The sequence below is a fragment of the Nerophis lumbriciformis genome, linkage group LG25 (assembly GCF_033978685.3).
Source record: "Nerophis lumbriciformis linkage group LG25, RoL_Nlum_v2.1, whole genome shotgun sequence".
Taxonomy (NCBI): domain Eukaryota; kingdom Metazoa; phylum Chordata; class Actinopteri; order Syngnathiformes; family Syngnathidae; genus Nerophis; species Nerophis lumbriciformis.
In genome coordinates this window covers 19,931,827-19,948,707 of record NC_084572.2, presented here as the reverse complement: position 1 = coordinate 19,948,707, position 16,881 = coordinate 19,931,827, and the positions used below count along the sequence as shown (strand labels likewise).

Below are 16,881 nucleotides of genomic sequence, written 5' to 3'. Positions count from 1 at the left end.
CAAAATGCATTTTGGTACTGGTACCAAAATATTGCTATCGGGACAACACTACTTGGTAGAGTCTGTAGGTTAATTTGTGTCCTGGTTCGATCCCTGCTTCCGCCATCCTAGTCACTGCTGATGTATCCTTGGACAAAACACTTTACCCACCTGCTCCCAGTGCCATCCACACCGGTTTAGATGTTGTTAAAAAATGTAGATAATGGGTTTCACTATGTAAAGCGCTTTGAGTCTCTAGTCCTGTGTGTTCTGCAATGAAGAGTGCTGTGGTCAAAGTTGCAATGGTCACAAAACACATTTAGTAATTAAAGCTGCAAGCAGCGTTGGACGGGATCGACTTTTGCTGGTGTTTCCCGCCTTTACCCATTCAACAAGGTATTGTGTGTAGAATTTTGAGGACAAAAAATAAATAATTCCATTTCATGTTGTCATTATAGAGTTTTGTGTGTAGAACTTTGAGGACAAAAATGAATTAATTCCATTTCACATTGTCATTGTCTACTGTTAGTCCTAAGTGTCCCAATACGTTTGCCTAGTGTTAGTCCTAAGTGTCCCAATACTTTTGTCTAGTGTTAGTCCTATGTGTCCCAATACTTTTGTCGAGTGTTAGTCCTAAGTGTCCCAATACTTTTGTCTACTTTTAGTCCATAAGTGTCCCAATAGTTTTGCCTAGTGTTAGTCCTAAGTGTTCCAATACTTTTGTCTACTTGTAGTCCATAGGTGTCCCAATACTTTTGCCTAGTGTTAGTCCTAAGTGTCCCAATACTTTTGCCTAGTGTTAGTCCTAAGTGTCCCAATACTTTTGTCTAGTGTTAGTCCTAAGTGTCCCAATACTTTTGCCTAGTGTTAGTCCTAAGTGTCCCAATACTTTTGCCTAGTGTTAGTCCTAAGTGTCCCAATACTTTTGCCTAGTGTTAGTCCTAAGTGTCCCAATACTTTTGCCTAGTGTTAGTCCTAAGTGTCCTAATACTTTTGTCCAGTGTTAGTCCTAAGTGTCCCAATACTTTTGTCCAGTGTTAGTCCTAAGTGTCCCAATACTTTTGCCTAGTGTTAGTCCTAAGTGTCCTAATACTTTTGTCCAGTGTTAGTCCTAAGTGTCCCAATACTTGTGTCCAGTGTTAGTCCTAAGTGTCCCAATACTTTTGTCCAGTGTTAGTCCTAAGTGTCCCAATATTTGTGTCCAGTGTTAGTCCTAAGTGTCCCAATACTTTTGTCCAGTGTTAGCCCTAAGTGTCCCAATACTTGTGTCCAGTGTTAGTCCTAAGTGTCCCAATACTTTTGTCCAGTGTCAGTCCTAAATGTCCCAATATTGTGCCCAGTGTTAGGCCTAAGTGTCCCAATACTTTTGTCCAGTGTTAGTCCTAAGTGTCCCAATACTTTTGCCTAGTGTTAGTCCTAAGTGTCCCAATACTTTTGTCCAGTGTTAGTCCTAAGTGTCCCAATACTTTTGCCTAGTGTTAGTCCTAAGTGTCCCAATACTTTTGTCTAGTGTTAGTCCTAAGTGTCCCAATACTTTTGCCTAGTGTTAGTCCTAAGTGTCCCAATACTTTTGCCTAGTGTTAGTCCTAAGTGTCCCAATACTTTTGCCTAGTGTTAGTCCTAAGTGTCCCAATACTTTTGCCTAGTGTTAGTCCTAAGTGTCCTAATACTTTTGTCCAGTGTTAGTCCTAAGTGTCCCAATACTTTTGTCCAGTGTTAGTCCTAAGTGTCCCAATACTTTTGCCTAGTGTTAGTCCTAAGTGTCCTAATACTTTTGTCCAGTGTTAGTCCTAAGTGTCCCAATACTTGTGTCCAGTGTTAGTCCTAAGTGTCCCAATACTTTTGTCTAGTGTTAGTCCTAAGTGTCCCAATATTTGTGTCCAGTGTTAGTCCTAAGTGTCCCAATACTTTTGTCCAGTGTTAGCCCTAAGTGTCCCAATACTTGTGTCCAGTGTTAGTCCTAAGTGTCCCAATACTTTTGTCCAGTGTCAGTCCTAAATGTCCCAATATTGTGCCCAGTGTTAGGCCTAAGTGTCCCAATACTTTTGTCCAGTGTTAGTCCTAAGTGTCCCAATACTTTTGCCTAGTGTTAGTCCTAAGTGTCCCAATACTTTTGTCCAGTGTTAGTCCTAAGTGTCCCAATACTTTTGCCTAGTGTTAGTCCTAAGTGTCCCAATACTTTTGTCTAGTGTTAGTCCTAAGTGTCCCAATACTTTTGCCTAGTGTTAGTCCTAAGTGTCCCAATACTTTTGTCCAGTGTTAGTCCTAAGTGTCCCAATACTTGTGTCCAGTGTTAGTCCTAAGTGTCCCAATACTTTTGCCTAGTGTTAGTCCTAAGTGTCCTAATACTTTTGTCCAGTGTTAGTCCTAAGTGTCCCAATACTTTTGTCCAGTGTTAGTCCTAAGTGCCCCAATACTTTTGCCTAGTGTTAGTCCTAAGTGTCCTAATACTTTTGTCCAGTGTTAGTCCTAAGTGTCCCAATACTTATGTCCAGTGTTAGTCCTAAGTGTCCCAATACTTTTGTCCAGTGTTAGTCCTAAGTGTCCCAATATTTGTGTCCAGTGTTAGTCCTAAGTGTCCCAATACTTTTGTCCAGTGTTAGCCCTAAGTGTCCCAATACTTGTGTCCAGTGTTAGTCCTAAATGTCCCAATATTGTGCCCAGTGTTAGGCCTAAGTGTCCCAATACTTTTGTCCAGTGTTAGTCCTAAGTGTCCCAATATTGTGCCCAGTGTTAGGCCTAAGTGTCCCAATACTTTTGTCCAGTGTTAGTCCTAAGTGTCCCAATACTTTTGCCTAGTGTTAGTCCTAAGTGTCCCAATACTTTTGTCCAGTGTTAGTCCTAAGTGTCCCAATACTTTTGCCTAGTGTTAGTCCTAAGTGTCCCAATACTTTTGTCTAGTGTTAGTCCTAAGTGTCCCAATACTTTTGCCTAGTGTTAGTCCTAAGTGTCCCAATACTTTTGCCTAGTGTTAGGCCTAAGTGTCCCAATACTTTTGCCTAGTGTTAGTCCTAAGTGTCCCAATACTTTTGCCTAGTGTTAGTCCTAAGTGTCCTAATACTTTTGTCCAGTGTTAGTCCTAAGTGTCCCAATACTTTTGTCCAGTGTTAGTCCTAAGTGCCCCAATACTTTTGCCTAGTGTTAGTCCTAAGTGTCCTAATACTTTTGTCCAGTGTTAGTCCTAAGTGTCCCAATACTTGTGTCCAGTGTTAGTCCTAAGTGTCCCAATACTTTTGTCCAGTGTTAGTCCTAAGTGTCCCAATATTTGTGTCCAGTGTTAGTCCTAAGTGTCCCAATACTTTTGTCCAGTGTTAGCCCTAAGTGTCCCAATACTTGTGTCCAGTGTTAGTCCTAAGTGTCCCAATACTTTTGTCCAGTGTCAGTCCTAAATGTCCCAATATTTTGCCCAGTGTTAGGCCTAAGTGTCCCAATACTTTTGTCCAGTGTTAGTCCTAAGTGTCCCAATACACAGTACCTACCGTCTCTGCGTTGTGTGCTCACGCTGGTGCTTCCTGCTTTTAAGCGGCCATCTTGAGACGGCAGCAGCGCAGCAGCATCAGCGCAGCGGTTCTTTGAAGGCTCGTAAAATCAAAACCGTAACAGTATTTAAAACTCTTTCGTCAACTTTTAATCAGACGGGTTTAATCTCTCTCCTCGTAGTTTGAAGCCGAAACGACAAACGCGCTCAGAGGAGATGATGTTTGAAAATAGGTGACCGGTTTTTACAAAATGTTTGTTTTGAAGGCGGAATTGCAAACTTCCTGTTGATTTTTGCTGGGGGTTGTCAATATATGAAATGTAGGTCTAAGTGAGACCTACATAGAGGTTTTTGTTTCATGTCTCTACAACATTCGTACTGGAAGTTACAGGCAGTGTTGTCTGTGTTTTCTTCTTAGGAGCAGTTTTGTCTGTGTTTTCTTCCTAGGGGGCGCTAAAGCGCAGTTTTGGGGTTAGGTTTTTTTTTCATCAGATCGCAATTTTTGCCAGTCCTGATGTGTGTGTCCAGTTTGGTGAGTTTTGAAGCATTTTAAGGGGGTCAAATTACAGCTCAAACGTTTCTCGTATCAGGCTATTCACGACAAATAGGGCCAGCTGAATCCCGTCCTTACTGAGAGTTTTGCAAGTTTTTGGAGGAATTTTTAGGAAGAGTTGGTTGTATCCCTATTGTTACCCGACTCTTGCTAGCAGTTTTTTCCACTATTTAGAACGCACAGAATAGGGTAAGATGTGTGTTCTCGTGTGACATAAGGATTGGGGATGATGGGCAAAACAAAAAGTGCAATTTTCCTTTAAAAGGTGTGCTTTTTCTGTTACATCCAATCACTGCTCATAAGCACCACCAGGTGGAACAGATGTTCGGGGTTAATAGCATTTGGAGAGTGAACACCAAGGTGTTATTAGTATCAAGAAGGGGTGATGGGATTGTGAAGAAGCCATGACACTCTTTATGGACCACCGCACTGCAGGAGAGGTGTACTATTAGGACCGATTTTCATTTGTGGGCCCACAGTTCAGTTAGCCAACAAGACTTGATAGAAATAAACTCCATTTGGTAAAGGCTTCCTGCCTATCAGTGCTTCAAGGGGAAAGCCAAGGGACCTTTAATCATTGTAATTTTTCATGGTTGTACTTTTGACACACCTCCAGCTAGGTGGTAGTAGTGTATTATATAATCAACATGCTCGCTAATTCCACCGAGCTGCTATTTTCATGTCCTCCGATATGGCAGGTAAAGAGGATATTGGATATCTCCATTTGTAGCAGGGTCATTATTTGTAGCCATCACTAGCTAACACAGTGTTTGACACATTGGTCAAATTTACAGAATGGCATTATTACTCACGATACAAATACAACTAAATAAACAGCACAAAACAACCAAAGCTAGCTAATACATAACACAAATCAACTACTAATAACGTAGTGCTAACGACAAACATAGTATCGGTACTAGTATAGTACCGCGATACCAATGAATCATATTCGGTACTATACCGCCTCTAAAAAGTACCAGTATTTTTTAGCATCACAAAATATGTTTTCATTTTTTTTTTAAATTTATATTATGTTTATAAACTTAGGAAATTTGTCCCTGGACACATGAGGACTTAAATTATGACCATTGCATGATCCTGTAACTACTTAGTATTGGATCAAGACCCAAATTTGTGGTATCATCCAAAACTAATGTAAAACATCCAAACAACAGAAGAATACGTGATTATTACATTTTAACAGAAGTGTAGATAGAACATGTTAAAAGAGAAAATAACCGGATATTAACAGTAAATGAACATGTAGAATAACAATTCATTTTCTACCACTTGTCCTTAATAATTTTGACAAAATAATAGAATGGAAAATGACACAATATGTTACTGCATATGTCAGCAGAATACATTAGGAGCCTTTGTTTGCTTACTTACTAATAACAGACAAATTGTCTTGTATGTTCACAATTTTATTTAGGGACACAGTTGCAGTAAGAAACATATTGTAGCGTCCCGGAAGAGTTAGTGTTGCAAAGGATTCTGGGTATTTGTTCTGTTGTGTTTATGTTGTGTTGCGGTGCGGATGTTTTCCCGAAATGTGTTTGTCGTTCTTGTTTTGTGTGGATTCACAGTGTGGTGCAATGTTTGTGACTGTGTTAATGTTGTTTTATAGGGCCACCCTCAGTGTGACATGTGTGGCTGTTGACTAAGTATGCTTTGCTTTCACTTGTGTGGGTGTGTTTAAAATTTACTTGATCATTAAAAGTTGAAATGGTCGCGCATTGAGTCAGCATTTCTTGACATCTTCCAACAAAGACATTTGTCAAACCCGTCAAACGCTACAATATGTTTAATGTACTGTAAGATTTTTTTGTAAAAATAAAGCCAATGATGCCATTTTTTGTGGTCCCCTTTATTTAGAAAAGTATCAAAGTATCGAAATACATTTTGGTACCGGTACCAAAATATTGGTATCGGGACAACCTTAATCCCAAGTGGGTGTGTTTTAAATTGACTTGATCATTAAAAGTTGAAATGGTCATACATTGAGTCAGCATTTCTTGACATCTTCCAACAAAGACATTTGTCAAACCCGTCAAACGCTACATTGGTGTCAGAAGTGAGATGGCTTTCTCAAAGAAGCTTGAGGATCTTATCAAGTGCTGGGAGAATGCACATCTGGATGAAGACCATCTACCTCGTCACCAGGAAGAGGAAAGGAGCAAACGCCGCCCTGGTGGATTGGAGGCTCAACTACCTCATCAACAATTAAATGAGAGGAACCTGCGCCGCCCTAGTGGACGGGAGGCCCATAGTGATGGGATCGGCAGTTCTTTTGACTGTACTGAATCACTAGAATCAGTTCCTTAAATTGAGTCGTTCAAAAAATTTGTTCACCGACCCCCCCCCCCCCCGCCCCTCCCAAAAAAAAAAAAAATGGAGGGGGGGCGTGCGTAGTACAGTACAGTGCAGACATTCGCGGGAGAAGCAGCAAATAGGGTGAACGCGAGTCCCTACACAGCTCTGTGCATGCAGTACACCAGGCAGTGAGTGACTGACACAGTGCCACAGTCAGCACAGTTCAGTACGTGAACCTGAATCACTTCTGCAGCAGCAGTTCTGTGCGCAGGTCGGCGAATCATGAGTCAGTCAGTAACAGCTTCCCCAGCGGCAGATCTCGGTGTGTGTCAGTTCGCGAACGACACGAGCCCTCAGCACCCAATGAACGACGCGCACAGTGACTGAACGAGAGCCTCAATGTGACGTCCTCCTACGCGACACAGTCAGTTCTCTGTGTCAGTAGGTTCGCGAGTCCTGATTCTGAATGAGTGACTGAGTGCAGCGCGAACCTGAATCATGTCCTCAGCGACAACCAGTCAGTTCTTGTAGGTTCATGAAGCGAACCTGAATCACTCAACTACAGTTCTGTGGGCCAGAGGGCGACAGACGTGAATCGCTCTCTGCCCTGACAGACTCCCCTTGATGTTCGCAAACAGACATTGCAGCTGTACTAGAGATTCTGTTACTTTAAAAAACACTGTGTGTGCGTTTCCGGCCTGTCCAATAAACAAAATGTGACTAAATGTCTTGGTTGTTAAATATGTTTTATTGCACTGAAATGAAAATAAGAAATAAATAAAAGTGGGAAATAAAAAACATAGTAATAGCCTACTAAAATGCTTGCAATCAACAGTTAAATAAATAGGCCTCGTTTGTTTAGTGCAAAAACAAATATTAAATTAAGAAACCCTTAACAAATGCCAACATAAAAACTAAATGTTCTGTAGCAAAGAAAATGTAAACTTACATATGCAAACAAAAAGAAAATAAATACCTTCAAAATAAAACAAATAAATTAAGAGCCAGAAATGCCAACATAAAAACTAAATGTTCTGTAGCCTACGTTTAAGAATATAACAAAGAAAATATCAACTTAAATGTGCAAACAAAAAGAAAATAAATAGGCTACCTTAAATAAAACAAAACAAATATTAAACCAAGTGCCAGAAATGCCAACATTAAAACTAAAATTTCTGTAGCTTACATTTAAAAATAAAAAAATGAAAATATCAACTTAAATATGCAATAAAAAAGAAAATAAGTAGCTTAAATAATATAAAAATCAAGAAACTAACACACACACACACACACACACACACACACACACACACACACACACACACACACACACACACACCAAAAGTGTCAAACAAGGGAAAGATTGTTCTTGCACATTATGTTCTCTTTCAAGGTATTTTCGTCCAAAGATCTTGCCCCGACTCCAGATTTGCATTTAAAAATACAAGCTGGCTGACTTTGGATGAGCTGAGCCGATTATTTTTGTTACAATAACTGTGTAAATTATAGCCTATGTATGTGTACATACATTAGTTATTATTTTTATTTTAAATCTTCTCAAAACAGCCTGCCCTACACTTTACCCCCCGCCCCTCCCCCTCGCGTCGCTGCTGCTCAGCCTTGCCCTGCCTGCACTGAGTTTCTTTCTGTCTCCTCTACTCTCATAACTTTATGTGTTGAGATAATGGGGACGGGGCTCGTGTGTGTGTTTGTTTTCACGTGGCTTGAGTCAACATTAGCCGTTAGCTTGGAGAATGAAAGGAGAACGGATGCCAATGGCATGAAACATATCCCCGCGACGGGAGGAGAATCACTCGCGGCATTGGGGCAAGCAGAGCAGAGAGCGAGAGCGTTGTCGTTCACTGAGTGATTCATGTCGTTAATCCGCGGTGAACAAATCATTCGCTCAGTCCCTCCCCCCGACCCCATGATGGTAGCTGGCTGCGTCGTTCGCCGATGTCGAGGGTTCAGTGAGTCACAGAATGCGCCAGTTCCACTCATACCGGCATGGTCGCGGCGGAGCTCAACTGAACTGAGAAAGGAACGAATCAGTTCATGAAGTGATTCGGTTCAGTACGTTCACTCAAAAGATTTGTTCGTTCGAACGAATCGTTCGCGAACGACACAACATTAAAGGCCCATCTACTTGGAGAAAGAAGGGAAGTTCAACCAGATGGAAGAAGTGCGCCTCGTGTGGGAAGGAGTACCTGGCGAAGAAGTGCCTCTCCTGCGGTGATGGTAGACACAAATTCCCTGCAAGATGACTACAGGCCAAGCATCGCCACACCAAAGCTTCCTCACTATGGTGGAGAAGACTCTATTGAATCCTTCCTTCTCCAGGTCCAGCTAGCAGCACGTTTGAATGGCTGGTCTGATGTGGCAACCGCAGGGCATGTGGCGCTGTCCCTGGAAGGCCCAGCCCTACAGTGTTTGGTCGATTTACAAGAGGAGGAATTGGCTGATTGGGGGGCCATGCGCAAGGCTCTTCAACGACGAAGCACGAGAGCAGCTGTACAAGCGGCGACGCCTTTTGGGAGAAAGTCTCAGAGCTTATGCTGCGGACCTTCGCCGTCTGGTGCGAAGGGGCCACCCAGCGTTTCCAGAAGTATTACAGGAAGAGCTCACCGTGCAAGCCTTTGTCCGTGGTCTACAGCCTGAACGACTTCGGGAACATCTCAGACTGTTTGCTAAACACTCTCTCTCTGCCGCATTGACTGAAGCCGAACGTGTGGAGCACATCTTGTGTCCAGATGGCCGCCGTGATGTTCCGCGAGTCCGCCAGGCTGGATGGGACGGGACAGAACAAGAGGGAGCCGACCAAGTGACTGCATCGCCACGGCCACGCCCCTCCCGGAGAAGGCAGACCGAAGTGAACTGTTACCGCTGCGGTGTCCCTGGCCACATTACAAGAAACTGTCCAGCCCCTGCCCCCATTGATGTTGCCGCTGAGGTGTCGTCACACTAGAGAGGGGTGTCAGTGTCGGGGAACTGACACCCGGGATGGTTTCCACTGTACCCGAATGTGACGCTCAGCGGCTGGGCTGCCTGGGCAGGGCCCGGGGGCTATACCTGGAATGTGAGCTTGATGGAACAGTCTGCAGAGCCCTGGTTGACACGGGGTCCACTATCTCCATCATCCGGCCGGGTGTCCTTCCCCACTTCCAACACAGCTTGCCATCAGGCTGGACAATCACCAACGCCCAAATTACAACCGTCACCGGTAGCAAGGCTGCCATGCTGGGCAAAGGGACAGTGTGCATTAAGGTAGCGGACCAAGAGAGACGACGGGTTGGTGGAGCGTTTTAATAGAACCTTGGCCACACAACTTGCCATTCTCACCGACAAGCGGCAGAGAGACTGGGATTTACACCTACCACTCATTCTTTGGGCCTACAGGACAGCGGTGCAGGAGTCCACATGCTGCACCCCTGCATCATTGATGTTTGGTCACAAACTGCGCACGCCTGTTGATTTGTTTTTTGGCCCAGCCCCAGAACCAGAAGTGAGAGGAGCACCGGGCCTGGACTACTACTACAACCTTGTGGAGCGGCTGCGGGAGGCCCACGATTTTGCCCGCACCAGCCTGACGGAGGCTGGGGTCCAACAGAAGCGGGCATATGACCTCCGCAGACGAGGCCAGGACTTTGAACCAGGCGCGCATGTCTGGGTCTACAACCCAGTGAGAAAGAAAGGACTCTGCCCAAAGCTCACTAGCCACTGGGTGGGACCCTGCAAGGTCCTCCAGAAGTTGTTTGACGTGGTCTATCGGATACGACTGGCACCTCGGGACCGGCTGGTGGTGCTGCACCGAGACCGCTTGGCCCCATACCAGCCATTGGACCAGAGCCGGGGGCACTTGTAGTCAAGCACCCTGCCAGAGAGGGAGATACCCCCAGGGAGCAACGAGGATGCTGAGGTAACCCCCACTTCCGACCTACCTGCAGACAGTGGTAGCAGCCATCCGCCAGCAGAAGGGAGTCGACGACGCCGGTTGCCTCAGCACTTGCGGGACTTTGTGATGAACGCATGGGCTGTTGGGGACAACGAACCCAGCTAGGTGGGGGCTGTGTAGCGTCCCGGAAGAGTTCGTGTTGCAAAGGATTCTGGGTATTTGTTCTGTTGTGTTTATGTTGTGTTGCGGTGCGGTGCGGATGTTCTCCCAAAATGTGTTTGTCGTTCTTGTTTGGTGTGGATTCACAGTGTGGTGCAATGTTTGTGACTGTGTTAATGTTGTTTTATAGGGCCACCCTCAGTGTGACATGTGTGGCTGTTGACTAAGTATGCTTTGTTTTCACTTGTGTGGGTGTGTTTAAAATGTACTTGATCATTAAAAGTTGAAATGGTCGCGCATTGAGTCAGCATTTCTTGACATCTTCCAACAAAGACATTTGTCAAACCCGTCAAACGCTACAATATGTTTAATGTACTGTAAGATTTTTTTGTAAAAATAAAGCCAATGATGCCATTTTTTGTGGTCCCTTTTATTTAGAAAAGTATCAAAGTATCGAAATACATTTTGGTACCGGTACCAAAATATTGGTATCGGGACAACCTTAATCCCAAGTGGCCAGGACAGAGGTAACAAAGAGGATGTTGGTGGACGAGTGTTCCTCTTTCCCTGAAAAGCAGGTACATTTTAACATTGGAGTGAGGCACCTATTCTTTTTTCATTCGACATACCTCTCTTTATTTTCACAATAATGAAAATCGATAACTTTTTCCTTGTTCACATGTCTGTCTCAATATGAACTGGTTGCAAATAGTAAAGTGTTTATTTATGATTTATTCACTCACATTCATATTCAAATACAAATAAGTCTATTTATCGAAATTCACCTGGTTTTAAGTTGAAGTGCATGTTTTCAGGTTATTTGCTAGAATTTTGTAGGTATTTCAAATTGTGCAATTAAATATAATTGTTCCTGTGTAATATAAATTCAACGCCACCAAAACAAAAACAACTTTTAGCTTCAAACACAATATTAATAGTGATTTAAAGACAGCGTTTTTCTGATTTAAAACATTGAACACAGTACCTAGAGAATTTACAGTAACAGACTTGAACTACAGAAAATGATTTGTCTGCATCATACGTCAAACATCAATATTAGCACTTTTCTTAACACTTTAAACTTTAACTTTATCAACCTCCAAATAGTATATATAACAGTTTCATACACATGTCAGGTAGTCATGAACAAAGTAAGCGTTATCATTTATCTATGCTGTTTGTTTTCAAAATAATGGATCTTGCGAACAGCTGCCGCCATTTTACTACACAGTCGTTTGCCACGAAATTTCAAACAAAGGACTTGTCCAACAGAGTTATTAACTCAAGGTTTTGCATCTATAATCTGACAAAAGGCTCATCAAACTTGTCATGAAACATTTCGCTTCATGAAAATAAACATTTGTGGGATTTTCACAGTGTACCAACTTGAAAAGCAAGTAAATATTAACACAGGAATGATGCACCAGAGCTATTCTTTCTTCTTCCAACATCCGTCTGGCGAGGAGGCGGAAGTACCCCTCAAGCATTGGAGTCCGGGTAAGCGGACTGTAATGTTTTTTGAAAAATAAAATACTACACAATGTTAATACATGACCATCAGTTTTATAACATACATTCTCAAAACGAGAATCAGCACCTCCAAATCTAAGTCAATGAGTATCGCCCGGAAAAGTGTGTAGTGCCATCTCCGGGTTGGGGAAGAGATCTTGCCCCAAGTAAAGAAGTACCTCGGAGTCTTGTTCACGAGTGAGGGAAGAGTGCATCGTGAGATTCATCTGGCCAGGATCTTCAGCTCTCACTGGATCGGTTCGCAGCCGAGTGTGAAGCGACTGGGATGAGAATCAGCACCTCCAAGTCCGAGTCCATGGTTCTTGCCTGGAAAAGGATAGAGTGCCATCTCCGGGTAGGGGAGGAGATCCTGCCCCAAGTGGAGGAGTTCAAGTACCTCGAAGTCTTGTTCACGAGTGAGGGAAGAGTGTATCGTGAGATCGACAGGCGGATCAGTGCGGCGTCTTCAGTAATGCGGACGCTGTATCGATCCGTTGTGGTGAAGAAGGAGCTGAGCCGGAAGGCAAAGCTCTCAATTTACGGGTCGATCTACGTTCCCATCCTCACCTTCGAGCTTTGGTTATGACGGAAAGGACAAGATCACGGGTACAAGCGGCCGAAATGAGTTTTCTCCGCCGGGTGGCAGGGCTCTCCCTTAGAGATAGGGTGAGAAGCTCTGTCATCCGGGAGGAGCTCAAAGTAAAGCCGCTACTCATCCATATCGAGTGGAGCCAGATGAGGTGGTTCGGGCATCTGGTCAGGATGCCACTCTAACGCCTTCCTAGGGAGGTGCTTAGGGCACGTCCGACCGTTAGGAGGCCACGGGGAAGACCCAGGACACGTTGGGAAGACTATGTCTCCCGGCTCCACCGGGAGTAGCTGGACGAAGTGGCTGGGGAGAGGGAAGTCTGGGCTTCTCAGATGGGCTGTTGCCCCTGCGACCCAACCTCGGATAAGCGGAAGAAAATAGATGGATGGATGGACATTCTCAAAACTCAAATGGTGGTGTAGTTTTGAGTGTACCACACCCAGGGTAAGGTATGCTGGGTTTATTTTGTCCATACCGTAGTCAAGTAACAGCCGCCCTACCCAGTAGGGCTGTGAATCTTTGGTCACTACACGATTCGATTCGTTTCTTGGGGGTAACAATTCGATTCAGAATCGATTGTAAATTCAAAACGATTCTAGATTCCAAATCAATACTTTTTTATTAGCATCGGGTGCCATCTCTACGATTAACAACATTCCTCCATAAAATAGACAAACAGCTCTGATACATTTCTATATTACTAAAGAAAAACTGGTTTTGTTTAATAAAAATCTACTCACACATTTAATAATGTCAAATACAAATAAGGCAACAAAATAAGTATCCCACACTTTCGGTGTGGGATACTGTGCGGTATAGCTCGGTTGGTAGAGCGGCTGTGCCAGCAACTTGAGGGTTAGGTTCGATCCCCGCTTCCGCCATCCTAGTCACTGCCGTTGTGGCCTTGGGCAAGACACTTTGCCCACCTGCTCCCAGTGTCACCCACACTGGTTCAAATGTAACTTAGATATTGGGTTTCACTATGTAAAGCGCTTTGAGTCACTAGAGAAAAGCGCTATATAAAATATAATTCACTTCACTTCACTTTTCTTTTCCTAAGTAAATCTGTACAGCAGATATGGGCATCTCCATAAACAATATAATTTGCCTGAGTGCCTGGACAGGGCAGACAAAAAAAATAAATAAAATAAATATATGTATATATATATATATATATATATATATATATATATATACATATATATATATATATATACATATATATATATATATATATATATATATATATATATATATATATATATATATATATATACACACATTATGGTGTTCCTAGGATTAAAGGCCTCACTTTTTCTCCTCCAAACATTTTGCTGGGTGTTGTGGCTAAACAGCTCAATTTTTGTTTCATCTGACATCACATGGACAAATATAAGCCCTTCTGGAGAAAAGTTCTGTAGTCAGATGAAACAAAAATTGAGCTGTTTGGCCACAATACCCAGCAATATGTCTTGACACTTTACAAGTGTATGTAAACTTTTGACCACGACTGTATACATATACATCTTTGTTTTACCGCTTGTCCCTTACGGGGTCGCGGGGGGTACTGGAGCCTATATATATATATATATATATTTATTTTTTTTATTTTATTTTTTTTAAATCTATGTTTGATTTTTTTTCATCGATTAAGAATCGTTACAAGTAAGAATCGCGATTCATTCTGAAATCAATTTTTTTTGGACTCCCCTAATATCCAGCATGTATTATGGGTCAGACTAGTTATAGTTGTTAGGATTTACGTGTTGGTTGTTAATGTTTGTTGCAACCCTTCCTGCAGCAAATGTAGTTGGTAATGAGTTAAACAATGTGTAGTGCTTTTAAAAGTTTTGAATGTTACTGTAAGTAACATGTAATATAAGTCTAAAGCTTTTTTCGATGAAGGATTTTCATTGTCAAATCTGATTTGTTATATTTTGCACATTGTCGATGATCAGTCTACAATGTGCTAACGGTTTATTATACACGAGCATGTGGTACATACTAGCAAGCACATTATTATTTTGAATCCCCACATATAAAACTAATCTCATATGCAACTTTTCCACCCCAAAAAAGGTAAAACACACAGATAAACTAACACAGTAGATGTTGAACAGTTTAGTGAAGTCCTCGTATGTAGGATTTACAATATAAACTATGAACAATAAAACACTGAATATTAAGAATATATGAACGTAGCTCCTCTTTATTTCCCAGACGATCAAGCAAAACACAACAAAAATACAACAGACATGGCGAAACATGAATAAAATGGCCACAAATAGGATATCATTTCACTTTTCTGCAGAACTTTGTTGTAGAAATCTGCTTCTGTGTCTAGTCCTCCCTTTCGCCCTGTTAACAAACCCCGCTCACTCTGCTCTGCCTCATCTGCATGGAGCTGCTGTAACGTAGTCCTTATGATTACCGTAAAAACCTGTATATTATTTAAAAGACACATTTTAACTTATAAAGCTCTAGAAAGTAATTTGAAAATGGCACTGCACTTCATATTGGTGTCTACAATTTCAATGTTAAAAGTAAAAAAAGATGCATTTTTATCATCCGGTGGGTCAAATGAAAAAGCTTATAATGCCCAGGTCTGATTTAAATGTGACAGGATGTAAATTTAGTTACTAGTAGAATACAGTGATTGTAAGTAGCAAAGTAAGCTCTTAAGTTGTATTACTATGTCATTTTATATTCGCAACTTAAAAATGTTTATTGTTAATGACAACAGTAAAGCACCGTTATTTGTAGAATATGGAGCTATTGTGATGAGGTGGCGACTTGTCCAGGGTGTACCCCGCCTTCCGCCCGATTGTAGCTGAGATAGGCTCCAGCGCCCCCCGCGACCCCAAAGGGAATAAGCGGTAGAAAATGGATGGATGTTATTGTAATGCCAGCATTAATAAGAGCCATTGTAGTACTGGACGGCTCCAGCAGGGGGCGCGTCGTGCTGGGAGCTATACTAGAGGACACCTGACTTCCTGCTTGCAGTCAATACAGACGTGAGCAGAACGAAGTTGTGTCCTCGTATCTGTATACTCAAACATCTCCCTTCTCAGGTACAAGTGTCTTTATGTAAATAGTTTTACCCCCGAATGTCTTGATAGTGTTTAAACATGTTTGAAAGAGTATATTTTTATGATATGTTTCTTTTCAGTCGACAAGGCTTTATACATGACCAAGCTAATGCTATAGCTAATTGCACTGCCGATGACGAAGCAAATGCTAACTGCATCAACAGTGTTAAATATATAGAAAGGTACTGTGCGTAGTTAATTATTAATCTGTGTATATTGCTGATGAAATGTGTATTTACTACAGTTTCTGGAACTAATTCAGTGTAGTTCGTTTAATCTTAAGGAATGATAAGTGACTTTTGTTACTAAAACAATATAGGCTTACTGTAGTGGGTGAACCTTTGTATTTACTTGTTGAGACATCTTACAGTTTCTGGAACTAATTCAGTGTAGTTTGTTTAATCTTAGGGAATGATAAGTGACTTTTGTTACTAAAACAATATAGACTTACTGTAGTGGGTGAACCTTTGTATTTACTTGTTGAGCCATCTTCAAATACTATTACACTAAGGTAAAGTCTATTAGTGCAAAGAACAGGAAAACCTACTCGATTATTTGAATGTAAAATCCGTATGATAATACTGGAGTGCATTTTATGTTTGTTACAATACTGTGTACTTGTACATGTTTGGTGTTTGATTTGTTGGCAGTCAATACAGACGTGAGCAGAACGAAGTTGTGTCCTCGTATCTGTATACTCAAACATCTCCCTTCTCAGGGCGATTACATAAACGGTTATCGAAATCACCTCCAAAATCTAATCACTTGTTCCTTATGTCATTTTAGACATTTCCAGTAAGTTTAATCAAAATCCATCCATAACTTTTTTAGCTATATTGCTAATGTAATAGGAAATACTTGAGGATCCTGACAGTCAGAGTTCAGGGATTACTAACTAACAATCAAACCTCAGCGTAGACAGCGGAGGTAATAAATCAAACACAGACAATTATACAGACGTCCTTTAAGTTACAATAATTTATGTATGTATTTTAGACAATGACGTACGGCCGAGACAGAAAATAATTCAGAGCATAAATCAAAAACATGAATTTGATAAACCTTTAACCAATAATGCCCTTTTTATCCCTACAGCACAGAAGTGGTTCAAAACTTTGCTCCAACTCCCTCATAAATTGCTGTTTTGGCGCCTTACTGTAAACGTGCATGCAATCTCATTTGTATTAATGAGTGCTATTCATGCGTGTGGATATACAAACACAACAAAGAGTTTTCTGACATTCAATCCCAGGTTCTCTTCCTCTTCCCTATTTGCAATAAAAATGTTAATTGACACAACATCTGCCAGCGATA

The 16,881-nt window shown here is 41.9% G+C and overlaps 1 protein-coding gene across 8 annotated transcripts in view; it reads left to right on the top strand.

The window, feature by feature from the left end:
* The window catches only part of LOC133622010 (uncharacterized), a 187,655-nt gene that overhangs the window by 32,142 nt on the left and 138,632 nt on the right, over nucleotides 1-16,881 (top strand). The gene's annotated exons all lie outside the window — the stretch shown is intronic.